The sequence below is a fragment of the Xenopus laevis genome, chromosome 8L, assembly GCF_017654675.1.
Source record: "Xenopus laevis strain J_2021 chromosome 8L, Xenopus_laevis_v10.1, whole genome shotgun sequence".
Taxonomy (NCBI): domain Eukaryota; kingdom Metazoa; phylum Chordata; class Amphibia; order Anura; family Pipidae; genus Xenopus; species Xenopus laevis.
Genome location: NC_054385.1, coordinates 103,477,742 through 103,504,583, shown reverse-complemented (window position 1 = coordinate 103,504,583; position 26,842 = coordinate 103,477,742).

Below are 26,842 nucleotides of genomic sequence, written 5' to 3'. Positions count from 1 at the left end.
GTATAGAATTGATAAATGTGCCCTACCTGTTGCCCTCCAGCTGGCCCTTAAACTACTGGCTAATTATTAAAAACAATTCTGAACTACAACTTCTAGCATTATTATTATATATATGAGCAAGTAGCATAGAGCAAGTAGCATAGAGCAAGTAGTATAGAGCAAGTAGTATAGAGCAAGTAGTATAGGGCAAGTAGTATAGGGCAAGTAGTATAGGGCAAGTAGTATAGAGCAAGTAGTATAGGGCAAGTAGTATAGAGCAAGTGGTATAGAGCAAGTAGTATAGGGCAAGTAGTATAGAGCAAGTAGTATAGAGCAAGTAGTATAGGGCAAGTAGTATAGAGCAAGTGGTATAGGGCAAGTAGTAAAGAGCAAGTAGTATAGAGTAAGTAGCATAGAGCAAGTAGTATAGGGCAAGTAGTATAGGGCAAGTAGTATAGAGCAAGTAGCATAGAGCAAGTAGCATAGAGCAAGTAAACTACCCTTAACTGGCTAATTATTAAAAACAATTCTGAACTACAACTCCCAGCATTGTTATTATTCTACTCTGTAGTACTAAGAGTTTTAAACTTTGATGTGAACAATAGCTGCCGATAATTACGCCTATTACTGGTGTGATTTCTGCTTTGCCAATAGATATTTTGTTTCCAGTGCATCCCTGAAAGCCACAGGCCAATGCCCTCTACAGTCGCCCCCAAAGCAGGGTAAAATAATGCCCCCTGAAATAATCCCCGTTTTAAGGATGAAACGAAACGAGAATTGTTGTGTTGCCAGAGAGGACTCAGTAAGCAGGCAATGAGTTGCAGAGATCTGATGGTTCTTGGGCATTCGGATGGCAGTTGCAGTTGGCAGTTGCTCAGTGGAGATCCTAGCATATAACTGGTTTTGAATAGAGCAATCAGATTGGTACGTGCATGTGGTTCTGGAGACCATTGCAGCAAGTGGAAAAGCTTTGTGTTTGGCATAAATAGCAGGTTAATCGCTCACTACATATTTCCAGGGTTTTTGTATTCACGAAGATGGTGAAGGGTCTAATATTAATGTTTGGGATATACAGTACTATGAATATACATATGTATATAATAGGCTTACTATACAAGTAACCAGGAAGAAGTGGTGCTCCCTGCTGCAGCCCAGATTAGGAGATAGTGTGGCCCTTTGCTTGGAGTCAGCAGCAGTCAGTGTTGTGTGTAGCATGTGTCTGTACGACTGTGTAGCATGTGTCTGTACGACTATTTGTGTGTGGCATGTGTCTGTACGACTATTTGTGTGTGGCATGTGCACACAGGTATTAGTGCTATAATGTCCCCTAATAGCAACGCTAATTACACCCAGGCTATTTACTAAAGCAAGTAAAACGCTGCACCCCCGAGCACCAAATGAACTTTTCCAGAAGAAGAAAAAGAAAAAAAAAAAAAGACTGGGGCAGCCCAAGACTTTGTGTGGGTGAGGGGAACTGCCTCTCTCTCTCTCTTTTTTTTTTGTCTTTCTGTCCAATCCCATTTGCTGGCACTGCAACCTGCTTTAGACCTCAGAACAGTCAATTATAGCAAGTCCTGGAGCCCATCAATCATAGTTGGGCCCTGAAGTTTAAAGGGGCGGAGTCCTGAGCCTGCCCTGAGCTTTGTCGGATAAGGGCCCCTTTAATGCCCCATCTCCATCTCCCAGCAATTGTAAATAGAATGGAATCAGAAATCCGAGTTAAAGTGTTAGTGGGTATCAGAGGGTCACTGAGATGCCTCACTGGCCCCAAGGACGTCTGAAGTCCCTGTAATAGGACAGTAGGTTTCAGGGGTCAGTACCCTCCTTTCCAGAAGATTAGGAACAAGTCATCAGTTCAGGACAATTAACCGTTGCTGTTCTGGAAGAGGGCGGTTCTTCCAGGCGTTTCTGCTGCCCCTCAGGCACTGAAGGGGTTAAATTGTGGCAGCTCCCTAACATAGATGTCTGTGGGAACAATGGTGCCAGAGAGCTAAGCAGATAGTACAGATAGTGTAAGGGGTGTCAGGAGGGACTCATTGGCCATTGCCTATTGTTCAGAGCGCAACTTTGACGCTGGACTCTTAGGTTCGGGACTTGGGCTGCAAAGGAGAGATGTCGGGGAAGGAAACTCTGCTGCGAGCTCCTGCCAAAGGAGAAGTCTCTGTTCTCAGATCCAGCAGCAGCAGCAGCAGAAGAGGCAGTTGTGTGAAGGAGAGAGGGATGGGGCGCTGCTCACCGCGGGCAGATATGGGCCAGTCTGCTTATTGGGAAGGTACCAGGCATCAGCCAGACTTTGGAACTCCCTGCGGAGTCTCAGCTGAGTGGGACTTTGCCTCGGGGCATTAGGTAAGAGGATTCCCAGACAGGCTCTGTTACAGCAGCAGGCACTGGGGTAAAACATCCCAGGCGGGATGGCACTGGAAGGCATCGAGTCTATGGGAAAAGGAGCTGTCGGGTAAGCAAGTGAGCTAGCACTCTGCAACAGACTGCACGGGAGCTGGGACATGATGGAACTCAGCTGTAACCAGGGGAGGTGAGACACGGCTGCAAATTAGCTGCATTAACATAGATCTCTAACTTGGGACACGACCTTTCCCCTGAGTAAAAAGCTATGGGCAGGTGGGAACACTGTGCCAGGGAACTTGGGAAGGAAAAGACTTTCTCTGGAAGGGAAATGAAGCGCATGGATCTGTACAGTAAGGAGCTGAGACAGGGGAGCAAGTAAGCTGCTGTATATTGGCAGGACAGGAGGGAACGTGGGCAGATAGTGGTGAGCAGGAGATAACACTGCTGTAAGGAGGGGACACTAGTGATCTCGGGCAGGACAGAACATTGGTGTAAGGTAGCAGGAGGAAATAATGGTGTAATTGAGCTGGGGTAGGAAAAAACACACTGGGGCAAGGGACCAGTTGCAGGAGAAAGCACTGCTAAAGTGATTTGGGACAGAATATATTACTGGTGGCAGGAGGAAGCACTGGTATAGGGGATCTGCCGCTAGAAAGAAAACTGATGTAAGGGAGAAGATAATGGTGTAAGGGTGAAGACAGGGTTTAGGACTAGGAGAGATCACTGGTGTAAGGGAGAAGTCAGGGGTAGGAGAGATCACTAGTGTAAGGGATCTGGGGTAAAGATGAACCCTGGGGTATGGGAGGAGAGGCACTGCAGGATGCCTCCTTTCTGTTAGGGAGCTGGGGCAAGATTAAATAGCAGAGAACTGATGAGATACAGGAGGGACAGGTATAAGGAATTATGTACAAGAGGGGACACTGTGTAGGGGCACTGGGACAAAGTGGATCCTCCATATCAGGGAATTTGGAAAAGAAGCAGCGCTTTTGTAAGAGAAGGTAAGATAGTTCTGCGAGAACTGGAGCATGAGAGAGTCAGCTTCGGGGAAGCAGGAGACAATGCTGCAGTAATGGGGTATAAGAGAATAAGGGTGCCAGGGCAGGAGGCAGGATTGCTTTGATTACAGCCCAGGAAGGTACAGAAAGCAAATAGAGACAATAACACTTTTCCTGATGGATTCAGTGTTGAAACCCTATGAAAGGCAAGGTGAGTTGGGACTTCAGCTGACATATTCCTTGCATTCATTCCTCGGCTCTATACTTCTTGCTCTATACTAATTGCTCTATACTTCTTGCTCAATACTACTTGCTCTATGCTAATTGCTCTATGCTATTGCTCTATACTATTGCTCTATGCTACTTGCTCTATACTGCTTGCTCTATGCTAATTGCTCTATACTATTTCTCTATACTACTTTCTAAATACCACTTGCTACAGGTGTAAAGATGACTTATCCAGCAACAGTCCTCCCCACATTTCTCTAGATAATACACCCTGATCACTTGTATAGAAATTTCTGTTTCTCTTTCTTTCATGTGTTTCTCTTTTTTGCTTTTGACTCGAGGTTCGCTTAAAATGTACCTTCATCCTTTCGTAATTATCCCCTATATATATATATATATATATATATATATATATATATATATATATATATATATATATATATATATATATAGAACAATAAATACACACAGAGAAAGAAAAGACAGATAAACACAATATATATCTCATGAAATTCTGTGCTCAAGGCAAGCAATATAATCCCCATGCTCCTTTTATATAAATACACACATAAAAATATATACTAGATGGACCGGATGCTTTGCTGTATTTTAAATCTATTTATACATCTATTTCCATCTATATAGGTGTGTGTGTGTGTTAAATCCACCTGAAAGACTTACAATTATTTGCCAGTCTTTACTAGTTCCCCCTTTAGCTTTGCATTTCGTGACTATAAAATTAAAAACGCGAAACTGCGACTCGTGAAAATTGGGAAATGAACAATTCTCATATTTGATGCCTACAAATAAAACCGCTGTGGAAATGGAATAAAAGACAAGTCCTATTATTGTCCGTGTGTCCCTTCCCATAGGATCTTACCTAATAGCCTTGTGTTTGGGGAATGGCGGTACGGGAGCTCTAACACACGGACACTGCTCGTTAGAGAGTAATATGTACAATATACTGAGTGGCCTTGCAGTTTCATACAGGTTTTACTTTTATTCCTTTGCTTCGTCTTCATCTTTTCTTTTATCTGTCTTTATCATTTTGCTTCTCTCTCCCCCCCCCTCTCTATATATAATTAGAAATAGCTTACGAATATAAAAACACATAATTATATCTATATATCCGTTTATGCTTGTGTTTTTGAATGTGTTTTTATATATATCTGTGTATGTAAATATAAATTAAAAAAAATAGGCACAGCCACACATATTTCTACATGTTTTTCTCGCAAATGCGTATTTTGTGCGGCAATTCCCTAAGAACAGAAAGCAAGCGAAAATGGCACGTAATTGTTAGTTTGTTAATTTCATCGGACGCGGCTGATTGTAGAAAAGACTCGGTTGTAACAAAATATTACTTTGCAACATGATAACGATTGTTAGGAAATCCCAGGCGAATCCGAGGTGCAGTTGTTTTTCTATATAAAGCAGAATATTCCGAGAGCGCGCGCAGCAGCCCCTGTGCTGGGAAGACGAGGCGCAGTTACTACGGGTAACAGGACCGTCCCGTAGTTTAAATTGAATACAAATTGTTTTGATTTCGTACCTAGAAACTATTTCTTCTATTCTCCTCTTGCCATTGACTCTCGTTTTATTTGTATTTAGGGCATATATGATGGTGTAGCCGTGGCAGCAAAAGGCTATAGCAGAGGATAAGGAAGGCGGGTCACTTTTGGGGTGAGAGCTCGAGCTCCCGGGTGAGAGTTCCAGCTGTGCGGGGGATTCATTAAAGACGAGCTGCTAAAACAATAAAAGAACGTCCTGACAGCTCCGACCCTGCTGGGACAATCGCTACAGGACGCTTGCAGCTGCCCCGACCCCCAGCCGCCTGCAACAGCCGCACATCATTAGGTCTCTAACACAAAGGTAAATAAGAAAAAAACCGGAATATTCTCTAGTAAACACCCATAGGAGCGTGCTGCTGCTGCTTCTCCCTAATCCCCCGGGATGGGGATTTTTTTAACCCATTCCCAAAACATTTATCCGATTTTCCTTATACTCCAGTATGGACAGGGGCACTGTTATAATTACTGGCTAATAACACTAATAATTAGCTTAATACCAAACAAACCCAAGGGCACAGCAGCAATTTCTTTGGTTATTTTATTTTAAAGGTTTGTTTCCCCAATCGCAGTCGCTGATCGCACGCCCGTGTCGCCAGAATCATTAGCGAGCGTTTATTACGTGCCTGTCCTTCTCGGAGAGACACCCGGATTATAATAATAACAAGAACCTGCTGCTGCTGCTGTACGTGAATGGACCGGGTGCTGCTGTTGTATGAATGGGATGCAGGAGGGCTGCCCAACACGGTGGCTGCTTCTATAGAACGAGAAAGGATGGGGAGTCCCCGGCAGGGCGCAGAGTGATCGCCCCTCGTGTCCGTGTGTTGCATCCGCGTGACCTCTCGGTGACCTGTGATAGTTCGGGCGGTTCAGCAGGCGGGCTGCGACCTCTTGCTCTCGGGATGGCTCGGACTTATACACAAGCCAGGACTTTGCTTTCCAAACGCGGCCCTCTCGCGCCCTCTGCCGGCACATTTAGCCACACATACGCTCCTGCTGCGCAGTTTGTTACCGAGGAATATTATTAGGGTCCCTTGTTTCAAAGTCGTTGCGCACCCAGTTTTCTAATGACAGCTTCAAGATGGCTATGGGCCACCCAGTGTTGGACTGGGATGCCAGGAACCCACCAGAGAACCTTAGACCGTGGGGCCACTTTCCAAACTCTTATTCCTCCTTTGCTCACTCAACCTCTTTATTCTTCTAGTCTTTTATATGTCCTTACTATCCTCTTACATTATTAAACATTTTTTTTCCCATAAAGAAACAGGGAATGACCATGAATAGGCTAAATGGTTGGAAGCAAGAGGTCCGACTGACACCTGGGCCCACTGGGAGTTTTCCTGGTATCCTGGTGGGCCAGTCCGACCCTGGGGTCACCCCTCTTCTTATCCACTGCTGGGCAGGAGTTAAAGAAACAGGGCCACTAACCATCTGCCCTGGTGTTTCCTATCCCTGCCTGCCTTCAGCCATCTCCCTCCTGTTCATACACCTCACGTCGCTAGGGAGATTTACATTCCTAAACCAACGCAAACGAGCGCCATGTCTGTGTCATTAACCCTGGAACTCCCTCCTGAAAGCCAAGCGCTGCTCCTTAATAAAACATCCGACCCCCTGCTGCTGCCAACTGCTTTTTATTTACTCCAATCTAAGAACACTAACCAGTCACTCCTCTTTCTAATTATTATTTCTCTTCCTTTTATTACCTTTTGTTTTCTCTTTCTTGCCATTAACCAAAACATTTTTCTACTTTAAATTAATCTACTCCCAATGAGCCCTTTGCTTGTGGGAATATACCTAAATCTCAGCTCAGCTTGTGAGCCTGCCTATAAATTATATATATATATATATATATATATATATATATATATATATATATATATATATATATATATATATACGAGATCCAAAGGTGCACTCCGTTAACTGCGTCAACATATATATACACACACACACATCCTGACGGCTCCAGGTGAGCCGAAACGCGTTGATACACCATGCACCAATAAATGATTTGTTGATACACACTGGATTGTGATCGCTGTGAGTGCCTTCATGGACTGAGATATATATATATATATATATATATATATATATATATATATATATAAATATATATATATATTTATATATATATATATATATATATATATATTGTGTGTGTAGGAAGGGAAATGTTTGCTCAGATTATCATGTGATCAAAATGTTGGAATATGTGTTAATTTATGAATAAATGTCCTTTTAGTTAAAGAGCACCTCTTTCTTATTACTATTTTTTTATTAGCAATGGGGTATTTTTGGTTTATTGGAATATAGTGGCGTTATATAAGTAATAATAATAAATGAAAATGATAATAATAATAATAAAGGCAGCAGAATGTAAGGGTGAGAAGGCACTCAACCCAAGCTTATTCCTCTGCAATGCTAATTCCCAGCAACTCATACCCCTATTGTAATTTTGTACAGAACCAGCAGATTATTGTTTCACTACAAGCCAATGAGAGAAGCCAGACACTCTGCCTATCACTAAATGGGAGGTTATTGCTCTTATTCCTTTTCCCAGAATCAATATATTCTGCCTCTATGTGTTAAAAAAACATGTATTTATTAAAATATAAAAAAAAACATGTGTGATATAAGGAACAGCTGCATTACAACACCAAAGTGTGCATTCTTTATACATACTTGTAATACACACAGTAACTAAATGTACCCTATTATCAATCAATGGATACAGATATATATAGATATATAAATATAATTACACATCAAATGCATTTAATGCAGCCTTGCTGGTATTTATATAAATGGCTTCAGGTAAGTATGGTTACCCTAGCATGACATTTATTAGCACCACCTATTGTTTGCTTATTTGAATTGCTAACCTAAGCAAAATTTTTATTTTTTAACTGTTCTATAATATGGAGATAGATAGAAAAATTATAAATAAATAGAGATGGATGAGATAACTGGATAATAGATGACTACAGTGAAAGATAATGGCCACACACACACATATATATTCAGAGAAGCACAAGGTTACTCCAAAAAACAAGGCAACTTTGGGGAAAAAAGCTTTCCAACCTCACTCAGCCTCTGTCATTTTTATAGAAAGTGTGACAGCATGCTGAATCACATATCATCAATCAGATATATAGTAGGGGTTGGGTGATTCTGTACCCCACAGTAAATACTACTCACACAACTGGATATAGTTCTGGCAGTCTAGTACTAAATAAAATAATTTGCTTCCAATAGCCAATACGTATTTTGTCTAACACTACCTGACATTGGCCTGTGTGGGTTCAAAGTGACCCAACAAATGTGTTTGGGATAATTAGACACTTGAAGAAAAGAAAGCACTGGAATACTTAAATACCAGGGTAGCATTAAGACAGGTCTAAAACCTTTGGTAATTCATTATTAAAGATATGGAATCTGTTATCTGGAAACCCATTATCCAGAAAGCTCAGAGTTATGGCAAGGCCGTCTCCCATAGACTCCATTTTATCCAAATAATCCAAATTTGCAAAAACTATTTCCTTTTCTCTGTAAAAATAAAACAGCACATTGTATTTGATCCAATCTAAGATATAATCAATTCATTCAACCTTAGAATGTGCAAATGAAATGTGCAAATGATTTTCTAAAATACTTTAAGTATGAAGATCCAAACTAAGGAAAGATCTATTATAATGGAAACGTTCTGGATATCAGGTCCCATACCTGTCTTATGACTTAACATCTGGTAGCCACCTCTAGACATATTTTATTATCATGTATTGACATGACACTGTGTGAGCCCAGAATTAAATTTTTGCCCAATCCCAGATCAGTCAACCCCAGGGCTCCCAGAGCTGGGAGGCAGGCAGGCAGCAATGCTAACCACAGTACCACCATGCTTAAAATGAAATACAATGTATAATTCCCATCTGAATGTCAGAATCCAGCATTCATTTTCCTTTAAATTAAAGGAAAACTATACCCCCAAAATGAATACTTAAGCAACAGATAGTTCATATCATATTAAGTGGCATATTAAAGAATCTTACCAAACTGGAATATATATTTAAGTAAATATTGCCCTTTTACATCACTTGCCTTGAGCCACCATTTCGTGATGGTCTGTGTGCTGCCTCAGAGATCACCTGACCAGAAATACTTCAACTCTAACTGTAACAGGAAGAAGTGTGGAAGCAAAAGACACAACTCTGTCTGTTAATTGGCTCATGTGACCTTACATGTATGGTTTGTTGGTATGTTTGTGAGTACAGTGAATCCTACGATCCCAGGAGGCGGCCCTTATTTTTTAAAATGGCAATTTCCTATTTATGATTACCCAATGGCACATACTGCTAGAAAAGTATATTATTATGAAAATGGTTTATTTACATGAAGCAGGATTTTACATATGAGCTGTTTTATGCAATATCTTTTTATAGAGACCTACATTGTTTGGGGGGTATAGTTTTCCTTTAATTTTTAGTACGTTATATAATATCTAATTCTAGGCAATGTTTCAGTTGGCCTTTATTTTTTATTTCTTTTAATTTTTGAATTATTTGCCTTCTTCTTTTGACTCTTTCCAGTTTTCAAATGGGGTCACTGACCCAATCTAAAATAAATGCTCTGTAAGGGCTACAAATGTATTGTTATTGCTATGTTTTATTACTCATCTTTCTATTCAGGCCCTCTACTATTCATATTCCAGTCTCTTATTCAAATCAATGCATGGTTGCTAGGGTCATTTGGACCCTAGCAACCCGATTGCTAAAATTGCAAACTGGAAAGCTGCTGAATATAAAGCTTAATAACTCAAAAATCACAAATAATAAAAAATGAAAACCAATTGAAAATTGTCTGAGAATATCACTCTCTACTTCATACTGAAAGTTCATTTAAAGGTGAACACATCCTTTAAAACCTCATGCACTGAGTTAGTAAAATTAGAGTAGTCGCCCATAACAATGCCCAAACAGTGTAAGGAAGGTCAAACCATTCCATGCAGGTGGGAATAAGTGTCCAATAAACCACGATGTGAGTGCTTGCAGGGCTGATGGCAGGTCTGGACTGGGAGTCAAAATAGGCCCTGGCATTACAAGTACAGAGAGGCCTAATCAGCTCCCCACCAGCCCATAAAATATTGACTTTCTATGGCATCTTATGGCAGCCCCTCTGGCATTTGCCAGAACCCACAGATGGCATATCTTTATTTAATTTAGGGCCGAGGTTCAATTCATTTTCAGTCCAAAATAGTTACAGCTGGATCGGACACTTTTGCATTTGAAAGTGAAATTGACCTGTTGAATTAAAATTCAAAGCTTTCTCATGGACCAATCACGGCAATTCTTGTTCCATCCAAAGATAAAGCTGCTAACAGAAACAAAATGTGTATGATCCTGGGCTCTGGCATGAAACATTTCTTGGGTGCCTCATTGTAATTCCATATAAAATAAGTGTCACCCATCTGCATGTTCTTGTATAGTTTGTCATTTACCTAATGACTTTATGTCACCTAGATGGAAGGTCACATACCCCTTTAACCTTTCTATCGCTGCAGTAAGCATTCCCCCTGGTAATCAATGGTAATCAATTCATAGCCAGGGTCTGACAAATTCTCTAAAATTTCATACACTGCCGTTTTGCGGCATACGGCAATAAAAAAATCCTTGGCTTAGATTTTCCAATTCCCGCTATAATTCCGCGTGCAGCGTGATCTATAGCTGACCTTGTGGATGCTGTTAAATGTGAAGAGCCCATGCAATCTGTCTTGTCCTGGTCACACATAGGAGAATGTTTAACTCTCTTTGGACTCTTCCAAGGTAAGCTCTGAAATAGGGGGTGAGTCTGCTAGAGAAGCCTTCTTAAATAAAAAAAAAAAATGGCAGGATTATAAAAATCGTGAGCGCTGGAAAAATCATGACTGCTGGGCTCAGTATAAACAACTAAATGACTGAAATAGATCAGTGCTACCATGCTATACCGCAGAAGCAAACCTTTCACCCTGGCATTGTTGAACTACCCAAGGTTTATGTCTTTACTGTGTGTGTGCATGCATGATACACATATCTTGCTGGCACTGCATGCATTAAGCTGGCCATACCGAGATCCGCTTGTTTGGCGAGGTTGCCAAACAAGTGGATCTCTCCCCGATTTGCCCTCCTTGAGGTGGGCGATATCGGGCTGATCCTATTGTGGGCCCTAGGATAATACGGATGAGCGGATAGAGGAACTCATTAACAAAACGATGCAGTCGCTACCCAATAAGCTGCCAATTTAAAGGAACAGTAACGGCAAATAATGAAAGTGTTTTAAAATAATGAAAATATAATGTCCTATTGCTCTGCGCTGGCACAACTGGTGTGTTTGCTTCAGAAACTCTACTATAGTTTATATAAACAAACTGCCATGGGGGCAGCCATTCAAAGCAAGGAGAAAAGGCACAGGATTACGCAGCAGATAACGGATAAGCTCTGTAGTATACAATGTGATTCTTCAGAACTTATCTGTTATCTACAGTGTTTCCTGTGCTCGAATGGAAGCCTCCATGGCTACACAGCAGCTTCTTTACATAAACTACAGTTGTGTTTCTGAAGCAAACCCACCAATTTTACCAGTGCAAGGCAACGGTACATTATATTGCCAAGCCTTTAAAACACATTCATTGTTTGGTGTTACTGTTCCTCTTAATATGTCAGCAGCTTATATCTGCCTGTGTATGGGGTCCTTTAGATCTCTGAAATGTATCACCTACCATTGCTTAACCCTGTTTCAAAGGAACAGCACCAGATAGTGATGTAAAATACTCTTGTACAGGGATGGGATCTGTTATCCGGAAACCAGTTATCCAGAAACCTCTGAATTATGGAAAGGCCAGCTCCCATACACTCATGAACTCCCATACACACATGATTTCCTTTTTCTCTGCAATAATAAAACAGTAGCTTGTACTTGACCCCAACTAAGATATAATTAATTTTTATTGGAAGCAAAACCAGCCTATTGTGTTTATTTCAAATTTAGATGATTTTCTAGTAGACTTAAGGTGTGAAGATCCAAATTACAAAAAGATCCATTATCCGGAAAACCCCAACTCTCGAGCATTCTGGATAACAGATTCCTGTATCAATAAAGATTACATTGGAATAACATGTATCACGGCAGCACCCACTTATAGCTATAAATGCAAATATGCATATGTACGTACAAGCCTGTTTTTCCTAATAAATCATTTCAAGACTGTGAAATAAGAAAAAAAGGGCCAATGGTATTAATCGTACAATTGCTTTTATTATGTTTAAATATAACTTCTGCCACCTGGTATTCTTAAAAAAACATTTTTCCATGAAGCAGAAATCCCAATTTTTTTTATCATAATGCTTTTCATCTCGTGGGTATGTACATAGCAGTGGCCTCTGAGTTGTGTTTGTGACAGCTGTGCCGAAGAACAAAAGAATTTTTCAGACTTTAAGCAACCTTACCAACAAACCTCTAAATGCCCTGCAAACCTGTTATTCAGCTCGCAGCACTGTCATAGCAAGAGCAGTTAAGTGTAATTAAACAGCACTTCTTCTGGAGCAAAAATACAGTTTTAACCAAGGACAACAACAATTACATTTAAACCATTCTCATTTCAAGTTGTCAAATTTACACTGATCCATATAAAAACTTTTAAGAGCTTAAAATGTGGCGTGATGTTATAACAAACAGAAAGACTTGGTACACGTATGGGATCGGTTAAATGGAACCTGTTATCCAGAAAGCTCAGAATTATGGAAAGGCAGTCTCCCACAGACTCCATTTTATCCAAATTTTTTAAATTGATTTATTTTTTTCTCTGTAATAATAAAACAGTACTGTGTACTTGATCCAAACTAAGATATATTTAATCCTTATTGGAAGCAAAACCAGCCTATTGGGGTTATTTAATGCATATGTGATTTTCTAGTAGACAAAGGGCACACGGGCAGATTCGGGGAGATTAGTCGCCCCGGCAACAAATCGTCTCTTCTTCAGGGCGACAGTCTCCCCGAACTGCCTTCCCCTACCTGCCCAGCGGCTATAATGAAAAATTGCCAGCGGGATGGCACTAGCGGCACTTCGTTTTCCGAAGTCGAAAACGAAAGTGCAATCTCGCTGCCGATTTTTAATTATAGCCGGCGGGTAGGGGAAGGCATTTCGGGGAGACCTTACCCTTAAGGTATGAACATACAAATTATGGAAAGATCCATTATCAGGAAAACCCCAGATCCCAAGCATTTTGGATAACAGGTCCCATACCTGTTTATGACTTAGCAGGCAAGGCCTGGTTAGGTTCAGATGCTACAGTAGTGGCAAGGAGCATGCATTCAGGACACACTTTTTACTGTCTCTGACAGACCTGAATTCTGGGACTTAAAAGGAGAGAATATTACTACCAAGCAAGAGGAATTAGGGGTAAGTAAGGGATATGGCTGAGCATAACTCAGTGCACTCTGGGCAGGTAAGAGGTGTAACCTAAGGCTTTTTTCTACTGGCATATTTCCAGCAGAGAAGAAATGGAGACCTCCAGTGCCATTGGATTTATGGTTAATGATGCTGTAGGCATGCCCACCCTTACCCATCCTCTCATCTACCTGCAGGTCTATGCACATGGTTGATCAAATCAAAGCGGGGTGCCCCCCAGTTCTACCGCTAGATGGGCTTTACATTTGAATTGGGGATGAATATTATTTCAATAAACAGGTATGGGAAGGCCGTCTCCAATAGACTCTCCGTTTTAAATAAATAATTAAAAATGAGCTTTTCCTCTGCAATAACAAAACAGTACCTTGTACTAAGATATAATTAATCCTTCTTAGTGTGAAAACAATTCTATTGTTTCCTTTTGTAATCCAATCTGTGGGTTATGGCAAATGCCAGAGGGGCTGCTGTAAGATGCCATAGACAGTCACTATTTATTGGACTGATGGGGGGCTGTTTGGGCCTCTGTGTTCTTGAAATGCCAGGGCCTATTTTGAAGTCCGGGCCTGGCTGTAATTGCAGGTTTCCCACAGTGTGTTGCATCAATATCACACAGCAGACTTGCACAGAAAGAAGAAGAATTGCACTCTAATGCTATTTTATTGCCACATGCAGTGCTTGCAACTAATATCTGATTTTTGAATACACCCACAAATGTATTCATTTTGAGGCAGCTGGAGCAATTGAACTCCTCCACATGGCTGCAGTTCTGTGTTGTGAATAAAACATGGCAATTTGCATGAGAAAATTGCACTTTGCACACTACAGGTTTGTCATCCGTTATCTGGAAACCTGTTATCCAAAAAACTCAGAATTACCAAAGGCCATTTCCCATAGACATCATTTTATCCAAATAATAATCTACATTTTTGAAAAAACATTTCCTTTTTCTTTGTAGTAATAAAACTGTACCTTGTACTTGATACAAACTAAGATATAAATAATGCTTATTGGAAGCAAAAAACTGCCTATTGGGTTTATTTAATGTTTTCATGATTTTCTTGCAGACTTAAGGTATGAAGATCCAAATTACGGAAAGATCCATTATCAGGAAAACCCCAGGTTCCGAGCATTCTGGATAACAGGTCCTATTATAAGATATTTAAAAGGAGCTTAAAACTTTCAGGGAATAAACGTTTTACAAACATACTGATATGCACACACTGTATAATTTTTGTGACATGGATCTATTTTTACCCCTTTACCATAAATAAATAGTAACTATACAATAAAAAAGCGGCAATTTTAAACTTGCATTATGGACTTTTGTTCAGAGACATGTCATGTCAATGACCTCCACTGACCCAGCATGTGATCAATATTGCTTGCAATGAACAACCAATCAAAATAAGCATATTAATGGGAAATCAATCCTATTTGCCCAAGGGTGCATGTAGGTGCAATTTTATAAGATTTTGATTCTTTGTTCTGTTTCCAAGCAAAATGGCATTTTACAGATAATCAAGTACTTTATGGAGTAAAAAATGTGTTAGTCGTTCCTAGGTCCCAGCAACTAAACTGCATAAATTGTAAAATTGCAAATTACTTTCATGTGTAATAATTTCATTGGTTATAAGGTCATTTTTGTTTTGTAAAAGGCAGCCATTAAGATCCGCCAATGGGAATAATACATTAAAGTACCAGTAACACCTTTAAGTTAAAATATACTGCAGCAGGTATGGGACCTGTTATGCAGAATGCACGGGACCTGGGGTTTTCTGGATAAGGGATCTTTCCGTAATTTGGATCTTCATACCTTTAGTCTGCTAACAAAAATCATTTGAACATTTGGGGGCACATTTACTTAGGGTTGAATATCAAGGGTTAATTAACCCTCGATATTCGACCGTCGAAGTAAAATCCTTTGACTTCGAATATCGAAGTTGAAGGATTTACTGCATTTCCTTCGTTTGTTCGTTCGAAGGAAAAATCGTTCGATCAAACGATTAAATCCTTCTAATCGAACGATTCAAAGGATTTTAATCCATTGATCAAACGATTTTCCTTCAATCAAAAAAAGCTAGGAAAGCCTATGGGGACCTTCCCCATAGGCTAACATTGATGCTGGATAGGTTTTAGGTGGCAAAGTAGTTTTTCTTAAAGAGACAGTACTTTGACTATTGAATGGTCAAATAGTCAAACGATTTTTAGTTCAAATAGTTCGATTCGAAGTCGAAGTCGTAGTCGAAGGTTAAAGTAGCCCATTCGATGGTCGAAGTAGCCAAAAAAATACTTCGAAATTCGAAGTTTTTTTATTCTGTTCCTTTACTCAAGTAAATGTGCCCCTATATGAATCCAATAGGATTGTTTTGCCTCCAATGAGAAGTAATTATACCTTAGTTTGGATCCAGTACAAAATACTGTTTTATTATTACAGAGAAAGATTTAATCATTTTTAAAAATTAGAATGATTTGCTTATAATGGAGTCTATGGGAGATGGCCGTAATTCAAAGCTTTCTGGATATGGGTTTTGGGATAATGGATCCCATACTTGTATTTACATGTAAAGTCTAGCATTTTCAAGGCAACAACACTCTTCAACCTCTAGGTGTGAAAAGAGTCATGAATGAAAAGTCATGAACTTTAGTACCCTGTTCATCTGTATAGTACTGTCCAATTCCATCTTCGGGGTTAATTTATTAACTGGCGAAAATTTGCCAGCATCGCAACACTTCGCCAAGTGTAATTTCAATAGGACAACGCTAATTTACTAAAAAATGCGAAGTTGCGTCCAGGGCGCCCAACGCTGGAGAAGTTTCGCTAGAGTTACTTTGGCAATTAAGCAAAAGATACGCTAGTTTGGCTAATTTGCATACGGTGGGAAATTATAAATTTGCATGGACGTATATGTTGCACCAAATACATTACATTACACAAGTCCAGGTTAATAAAGAAAAAAGAGTTGTTATAATGCCCTACACATGAGCCCACTGTATAGTTTATGTTCTAAAATGCATGGGGGAACCCGGTTACCCAAAAAAATGTTTACGGACTTTTGCAGGCTATCACACTGAAAAAAGAAAAAGACGCCAGCGTTTTTTGGGACTGAAAAATTTTCCACTAAAATCTGAGGAACATCTATGCACTCCAATGCACTTTGCCTGGTCTGAGCTGGTGAAAGCAAGTTTGGTGAAAGAGGTAACGTTCAGTAAAATCCACATCTTAGAGAATTTGCGGAGTAACATCCATTTGCCAGATCGAAAATTCGCCTGGAGATATGCGAATGATCGCTAACGTCTGTCTTTCGCTAGCGAAGTTACGCCTGCGCCCGAAAGTAAATCGGCAAAGTGGCTGAAAGTAACGTTACGACGTAACGCTGGTGAATTTTCACCAGTGTTAGTCACTTCGCCCCTTTAGTAAAACTGCCCCTTCAGCCCTACTGAAACTTAAATGCCAGCCCCCATGGCTACATAGAAGCCTTTTGAGATGAACTAAATTAGAGCTACTGAAGGAAACACAATGGGGCAAATTCACTAAGCGCCGAAGCACCGAAGCGCCGAACGCTATCGTTACTTCGCTAGCGTTTGTCATTTTCGTTACTGCGCAAATTCACTAACGAACGCTGGCGTAGTTTCGCTAGTATTACTTCGCACCCTTACGCCTGGCGAAGTTTCGCTAGCGACGTAACTACGCAAATTCACTAACGCGTGCAGTGTACTGAACGCTACCTTTTACGCTAGACTTCCTTCGCCACCTCAGACCTGGCGAAGCGCAATAGAGTAGATAGGGATTGTTTAAAAAAAAGTCAAAAATTTTTCTAAGTCCCAAAAAACGCTGGCGTGTTTTCTACATTATGGGTGATAGGCTGAAAAAGATCGAAATTTTTTTTGGGGCTCCCCTCCTTCCCCCCTACATTTCCTGACTCATGGCAACTTACCTAGACAGTGGGCACATGTGTAGGGCAAAATAAAATTTTTATTTGATGATTTGAAGGTTTTCTAGCCATTTGTAGTGCTGATACGTATTCCTCCATTGAAATTTGAATTTCGCGCCGTATGCAAATTAGCCTTCGCTAGCGTAACTTCGCTTTACTTAGCGAATCAACGCTAGCGCAACTTCACAACCTTACGCTACCCCTGAGCGCAACTTCAGATTTTAGTGAATTTGCGAAGCGCTGGCGAAACTACGCCTGGCGAAGTGCGGCGAAGTTACGCCTGGCGCAACTAAGAATCTTAGTGAATTTGCCCCAATGTCTTTACCACTGCAGGGAAATTTTGCACCTACGACCATTCTGTGCTGAAAGTGGTGTCCCAGCCGATATTGAATTATGTGTGCATACAAATATATTTCTCTCTGCTCCACTGCTTGATATTTGCACTTGTGTCATAACGTGTGTGTGCGTGCATGAGGTAACATTGCTTGCATAGCTGAAATAAGACATGACTGTTAAATTCAGCCTTTGTCGGAGGCCCTCTGTGCCGATCTAGAGGAACTTACAGATAGCTCTCAACAATACCACTGCCTATTAAGTCTCGCAAGGAATAAATAGCCTTACTGGAAACTGAATAACTTTGGGATTTATCTGAAAAATATATTTTTTTACTTATTTCCTTTAAAATAACAAGCCAAACAGTTGAACGCAAACATAGCCAGTCTGTTTGATAAGAAAAACAACAAAATACTGACCCAGTTCCAAGGTACAATATTTGATCTTCCGCATAAGAACACATGCTAATTTGTAAGATTTAGCAAATCCTTCCAGCATAGAAAAGAGCTAATCCAAAATGTTAAACCCCCACTACAGTAACTTGCATTGTATTAATTTCCTGGGTTGTAGTTTGGAGGCAGATTCACTAATGGTTGAATTTTCGCCAGCATCAGCTTTGCACCCATTGCACTACTTCACCAAGCGCAAATACGGTACAAATACTCTAATTCACTAAAATGTGAAGTTTTGTCCTGGGCGTCGAACGCTGGTGACATTTCACTAGCGTTACTTCGGCTGTATGAGCATTTCATAGCAAAGATACACTAGCATTCATTTGTGCCTAGCGAACGTTCGCTAGTGATCTTGCGCTTCGGTCAATTTGCATAGGGTGGGAAATTTAAAGTTAGCCAATTTGCTAATTAGTAAATCTGCCCCTTAGTGTTGCCAATTATACTTCAAACAACAAAGCAGTTCAACATATTTTGAGTAGGTGACACACTGAATTAAGTATGCATTATTAGGTTTAATTTAATTAAAGGCGAATGGAACCCATTTATACAACCTGGGTCCCCTGCAAAGGTCTCCATTGCCCCACAGCCTACATGCCTTAATATAACAACGCGATCCCCATACCTATTAATAGCAAGCACAGAAAGTTAAAGTTCTCCATCTCTGGCTGATTGACTTCTCTCAGGCTCTCTAGCAGTGATTGATGACCAGGAGTATGTACCGCTGAAGCCAGGGCTTGATCAGCCCTGAAAAAGAAAAGGTCTTTATTCTATACAAATTTTGAATATATGGGGAGTTAAATTCAGATGTCCAGGAGAGATTCATTTACAAAGTTTATTGTATTTTAGAAGCTGTGGCCCCATGTAATGATTCTGTTTGATGGCTTTTTGCTCTTCCCCAGCTAAGTTATGGAATGTAATTATTTTTAAAAGAAGTCAAAGGGCAACGGTCTAGGAATGACTATGCCAAAAGACCCAAAGATGGTGCTTTATATTAGGTATACAGTGGTCCAATATACCACGAGTCAAGCCCCAAGTCTTATATTAATCTAATGAAACTCAACCATAATTGTAAGGATCTGGTATGAAGGTGGATATGTGAACATTCCAGCTTAAAGGGGTGAAGCACTTAATGCAATCTAGTTTATTTTTTACAAAACCATCAAGAGATGGTGTCCTGTGCAATATGTTGGCACTCTAAAAATACGTTTTAATAATAAAAATCCTCCTTCTTGTGTTGTAAATTCCAGTTTTAAGGTATTAAAAAAAGCCACAATTAAGCTGGCCATACATTAGAAGATCTGCTCATATTGAATAAGACCCTCATTCTTATCTTGTAAACTCCAGTTTTAAGGTATTAAAAAAAGCCACAATGAAGCTGGTCATACCAGCAAGATCCACTCATCTGGCAAGGTGGACAAACAAGCAAATCTTTCCCTTACATGCTTACCTTGGCCCTCAGGTCAAACAATAGCATCACAACAACTTGAATGCAGGCCTCATCAATAAGCTGCTGTGGTCCTCTCCCAAGGTGGCTTTTTAGACCAGTCCAATGGATAGGTGAAGATTTTTGGTTAGATATTGGTTGGGCAGGTTGGTTGGAGGGCCCAAGGGCCAGATAAGATTCAGACTCAGTCTGGAGGTACCAAAGCTTAAATCTGCCTGTGGGCCACACCCAGTAATAATTAATTTTTATTGGCCTGCAGGCTACATTTACTGATATCATATATACATGACACATCAATTTTGTGATACCATTTGTAGAAAGGCTATGTATGGCGATATCTGTGAAAACACTGTATTAATAAGAAATAAAACAGTTACTTTACAAAATTCATGTTGTTTTGGATCTTAATTTATGTAAGCTGTAGGAAATAGCCAGAGACAGTGCAGCACACATCTAAGCCAATGTATATCCAGAGCCTGTTCATTCACCAGAACAAAATACACATGCAAACTGACCCCTAGAACCTGAATGTTTGGAAATTATCTGACTGAATAAATCAGAATACAAATCATTCCTTGCTTATAAAGCCATTTAATATGTCATGACTGGCTTTCCATATAGAGCAAGCTGAACTTTTTTGGTGAAACATCTATGAATACACAAGAAATGGGAAAATATTTGGCCCGTAACTTCTTTATGTTTAGCTCCAGGGAATGTTACGATCACACGGAGACATTTGGAAGCATATGTCATGGTGGATAACGCTGTGGAGTGTGCGGTTAAGGGCACTTAGCCATTATAACCCCTGATAACTGCCTTCCTTTGACAAATTGCTAAATTGCATAAGCAGTGGAATATAGAGGTGGGCATTAGAGCAAACTCAAGGATGTTCAAGTAAAAATAACACTTAGTTAGGCCTTAGTTTACTACTGAAAATGAGCAGGACTGAGTTATTTGTGAATACACAATGAATGATTTTGCCTAGCAGTAATCGGATTTAAACTGAGTATGCTAAAATCATACATTATTTGACTTTACAGGCTCACTGTGGGCAGACTATGAGCCAATAAGTCACAAGAAGTCTAATTTATGAAGGTATGCGCAGAGCACAAATTGTGAACTATTTTGTGCAAATGTTAATGCTATTAACAGCAGCAAAACAAGACTGAGCCGGGCCCCCTCTGCCAAAAAAAAATCTGGAGGGACATTACCTCTGATGGTCACGCCCCCCTCCCCTTTAATACTATACTACAAAGGAAGTATAGTTTCGCCACTGGCTATTAACAAGCTATTAACAAAACTCTGAAGAATCCCATTGTATACTATAGAGTTTATGTGTTATCTGTGCTGTAACCTGTGCCTTGGCCCCCATGGCTACACAACAGCTTGTTTATATAAACCAGTGCTGTCCCCCTTGTGTGCCCCCCCCAAACAAAATCCCTGCCTGCTGTGTCTTCTTACCATGTGTAAACTTTAAAAGGTATCACTACAGAGATTAACTGGCCCCTGATTTGTTTAAACCTCAAATTCAGACTGTAATACCCTGTATTGTTCACGCATGTAATCCCCCCTGCATTGCTCACACTTGTAACACTTCTATTGTTCAAACCCTGTACTGTTCACACCCGAGACCCAGACTAAACTGCCCACATTGTTCACCTGTTCACACTCATACAAACTGCTGGAGGGAGCACCAGCACTGTGTCACTGTATGTAGCACAGTATGTCCATTTTAGAGACCTGATAGGTTTCCCTGTCTCCTGCTCTGTTCTGCCTGCCCTATGCTCCCCGTGTGTGTCATACTCTGCCTTCCCTGTGTGTGCCATACTCTGCCAGCCCTATGCTCCCTGTGTGTGCCAATCTCTGCTTGCCCAGTGCTGCTTGTGTGTGCCATTCTCTGATTGTCCAGTGTTGCTTGGGTGTGCCATTCTCTGCTTGTCCAGTGCTGCTTGGGTGTGCCATTCTCTGCTTGCCCAGTGCTGCTTGGGTGTGCCATTCTCTGCTTGCCCAGTGCTGCTTGTGTGTGCCATTCTCTGCTTGCCCAGTGCTGCTTGGGTGTGCCATTCTCTGCTTGCCCAGTGCTGCTTTTGTTTGCCATTCTCTGCCTGCCCAGTGCTGCTTGTATGTGCCATTCTCTGCCTGCCCAGTGCTGCTTGGGTGTGCCATTCTCTGCTTGCCCAGTGCTGCTTGTGTGTGCCATTCTCTGCTTGCCCAGTGCTGCTTGGGTGTGCCATTCTCTGCTTGCCCAGTTGTGCTTGTATGCGCCATTCTCTGCTTGCCCAGTGCTGCTTGTGTGTGCCATTCTCTTCTTGCCCAGTGCTGCTTGGGTGTGCCATTCTCTGCTTGCCCAGTGCTGCTTGTGTGTGCCATTCTCTGCTTGCCCAGTGCTGCTTGGGTGTGCCATTCTCTGCTTGCCCAGTGCTGCTTGTATGTGCCATTCTCTGCCTGCCCAGTGCTGCTTGTATGTGCCATTCTCTTCTTGCCCAGTGCTGCTTGGGTGTGCCATTCTCTTCTTGCCCAGTGCTGCTTGGGTGTGCCATTCTCTGCTTGCCCAGTGCTGCTTGTATGCGCCATTCTCTGCTTGCCCAGTGCTGCTTGTGTGTGCCATTCTCTGCTTGCCCTACGCTACCTGTGGAATGTAAGCCTGGTAGGGGTTTGTTCTGGGTATTTTTTAGCATTTGGTGTTGTTGTTAAGGGCCCCTAAGGTGTTTAATCATGTGTTGAGGGGTTGTTGTATTATCCACAGGGGAGGAGGAGGCTTATGGATTTAAGGGTATGTTTTAATATGACTTCAATTTTTCACATATGAGTGATGAGGGATTTCCCTGCAGTGAGCACCAACCATTTGGTTTTTTGGTGTGCTACCACCATTAATGTGGATATGATCTTAAAAGTTCTTGTGGTAACATAGGTGTGGTTTACAGTGGGTGTTGTTTAAAAGGGGAGTGGCCAACACTGACTACCATTATCGGCCCTCCACCATGTTGGGCAGAGCAATTTCGTCCCTCGGTACCACAGAAGTTGGACAGCACTGATATAAACTATAGTAGAGTTTCTGAAGCAAACACACCAGTTGTACCCGTGCAGCACAACAGTACATTATATTTTCATTATGTTAAAACACTTACATTTTTTTGGGCTTACTATTCCTTTAATGTTAGTATTGTGGAGATGGCCTTAGCAATGGAACTCATCCCACTGACAGTTGGTGGGGGTGATAGATGACTCCTGCTGCCTCTCTCCCCTGGCTTAAAAATAAATAAATAAATTTATTTATGACCCTACAATCTCTGTGAAAATAATTTAGGAAAGTAGGGAGTGTGTTCAAGGGACTTCCATCATATTGAGCCTGATTAGGAAAAAGGGGGATTTTGTGTCCAATTAATAAGACATATTACCCCTCACCCAACTCTATGGTCATTGTAACAGATGGAAACAGGGGTTGACTAGATCCCTCCAGTCAGTTCAACATCATCTACTTGCATGGGATGAAGAAACTTTAATAATCCTTACAGTTTGTTTTCTTATTGAACACAGTGGGGGAAGGGGATTCATGTGGACCTCGGGAAGGGAGATCCCTAGGATCCGTCAATTTTATAGGGGATTGGAAAAAGCCATAGTTTTCATTCTTTCATCTGATCATTTCCAACAAAAGTTACTTTTAAGCAGCTGAGAGATTAACGGTATTTACCTTACGTTTTAATAACTGTACCAAAAGATTTAAAAAAGGTCTCGCTCCCAAACATAGTGCATTTTCCAATATCAGCCAATCATGTCTTTTCCTTCATTTTCTAACTAGTAGGAGGCTATTACATAGGAATTCCTGATTGTTTGCTATTGGCAAGCAGCCCAAATATCTCTTAAAAATGACTTTCTAAAACTGTAGTTAAGGGGAAATGCAAAGCATATATATTTTGCATGTGGCACAGATAGCCTGAAGCTAGCCCTATTTATTATATCCAGTGGGACTCTTTGTGGCTTATTTAATAACATCAAACAAATGTCCCTTCTGCTGGGTCCCATAACTAAAATCAGGGATTCTATTTCATGATATTATTTGCCATAGACTGATCATGCTGATTGGTTTCTAAGGTTTTTTTTACTGGTGCATATTTGCCCAGTTTTAATAAATGTGGCATTGTGTGTGTTTATACCAGAAAGTAAAGAAGATTTTTAAGAGGGAGATATAATAAAGACTTGCCTTACCCAAATATGCACTCACATAGTCAGTTTAGCAATGTAACATCACATTGGAATACAATTGCTCATCCAATTGGTAGTACTGTATTCCAGTGATAGATATATATATATATATATATATATATATATATATATATATATATATATATAATATATATATATATATATAAAAAATATATATATATATAAAAAAAAAAAAAATATATATATATATATATATATATATAAAAAAAAATATATATATATATATAAAATATTTCAAAAGGACCTGCACTCCATTTTCTTGTGAATAAATTGTGCTTTATTTAATGCAATTTATTCACAAGAAAATGGAGTGTGAGTCCTTTTGAAATATTATATGAAGCAATTTTGACCCTTGCACCCAGAAATATTCTTAATCCGGTAAGAGTGCATACACTGGACCTTAAGTATATATATATATATATATATATATATAATATATATATATATATATATATAATATATATATATATATATATATATATATATAAAATCAATACTCTAATCAAAGGGTACACTTTACCTTTACAGAATGGTACTATATAAAGAAGCAATAATTATAAAGAACAGGCTGCCACAAAGAAATCAACTTTTATGCTCACCACTTACTGGTATCCAAATGATCCAGTCTCTACATATTCATGAAGTCTGTTCTGAATAGTATGGCTTATGACAAGGCAAAAGAAATTAACCTCCTCATTTTGGCATAGGTGGCTTTTCAGCAAGGGGCTTTAAGCAGGGCTTTCCAGAGGGCAGCACAGACAGATACAAATGGATTATTATTTAATCCAGAGAGACAACAGGACAAAGAAAACAGTGAAACCGAGACAAGATAAGATTCACTGCCAAATATTGACCACATTGCAAATCATTTAAATGTGATAACATTGAACTGGGATTATATTTGTGGAATTCTTATTTTACAGCGAATCATGAGGGAGCCAATGGGTATCTAAGCGATCACTACACATTAGTATGCAATTGAAGAAGGCCTTTCCCGAACATTGATTGGGAATTCATCAAATTGGAGGCAAATTCATGTTTAGGGTATACCATTTATGGTCTGATATATTTTTAGAAACTTACAAATAATTTGTGCTATTATAGTAGTGAGGATATATTATACTGGTTGACCTAAGTAAAAATGAATTTCCACAAAATATAAAAACCAAGAAATACTTATATATTGAACAGTATGAAGCTTCAATGGCTAATTGAAGAAATACACAAGGGTACTTTATATTGTTTTAAGAATTAATACCTACCTGGTTCCCATTTGGCTTTTATCAGAACTAATTAAACTCAAAACTGAATGCACGATGCATGCCGCTATATTATCACTATAACATATTCTTTTTCCTTTCAGGTATCTTATTAATATCTTGATCTCATTAATATTATGTCAAGGTTTGACAAGCAGTTACTTTACTGCATTAGGCTTCATCATTACCCTTCCAATTGTCAAACACTCTTTCAAATACAGTGCCCTGCGGAAGTCTTCAGACCCTCGGACAAGTCTCTCGTTTTATTGAATAACAAATCCAATTTAAAATTGGGTTCTTTGCTATATTTGGACGGTGCATTTCAGAGAACCGAAACCAAAAATGAGTTTATTGATCGATAAGACATTATTTTACATTAGAAAATAAAACATCTTTTAAAAAAAATAAACTGAAATATGTTGTTTGGATAAATATACAACTGTGTTCAATAAGAGTTCAATCAATAGGACACTTTCTAAGCTAAGACATTTTTAAGGCTTTTGCATTGATAAAAATCCTTTGAAAATGGCATTGTTCCAGACAATGAAAGCAGCCCTCTCCGAATTCTTATCACACTCTTCCTGATCAGCACCAGTAGATTGCTTAGGGTTATGGCACAAAATGCCCCTGCCATCAGGTGTAAAGTGGTGGCAGTCAAAGCTCCCTCTCTGTGTGTCACCTCTTCCCATTGAGAGCTATAGGAAGTGTGCTAGTTAATATACACTTACTGGTGACAGGAGGACCCTTTGCTTTGGCATTTCAGATTGGAGGTCAGCCTGTTATCACAACTTGTGCTTTAACTAGCCCATTTACCATAGCTCTCTATGGGAAAAGATGACAGCCTTAAGGTCACAGCATGACGTGGCTGTGTCTATAGCATTGCAAATAAGATTCTCTACTAACCAGGCAAGCCCACCACCACCTTTTAAACAAGTTAAGTGCCGGTTAAGGGGTTTTATTTGTATATTCTCTTTTGTTTGATATCACAAGATTTTACTAACATGCTACTATCTCTAGTATCCCTATACAGTGAATTAGTAGTGATGATGGTTCATCAATTCCTAGGGGCAAATTCATCAAGGGTCGAATATCGAGGGTTAATTAACTCTATTATTCGACTGGGGAATGAAAATCCTTCGACTTCGAATATCGAAGTCGAAGGATTTTGCGCAAATACTTCGATCGAGGGATCGAAGGAATAATTGTTCGATCGAACGATTAAATCCTTCGAATCGAACGACTCAAAGGATTTTAATCCAACTATTGAAGGATTATCCTTCGACCAAAAAAAGTTAGCCAAGCCTATAGGGACCTTCCCCATAGGCTAACATTGGGTTCGGAAGCTTTTAGGTGGCGAACTAGGGGGTCGAAGTTTTTTCTTAAAGAGACAGTACTTCGACTATCGAATGGTGGAATAGTTGAACGATTTCTAGTTCGAATCCTTCGATTCGAAGTCGAAGTCGTGGTCGAAGTAGCCAAAAAAACACTTCGAAATTCAAAGTTTTTTAACTTCGAATCCTTCACTCGAAGTTAATGAATTGGCCCCCTAATGTTATTTAAAGGGCGGTGAAAAGGAAAATGTACTAAATTATTATTTCAGATACTATCTAAATTTAAACTGATGTAGAACAGAATAGAAC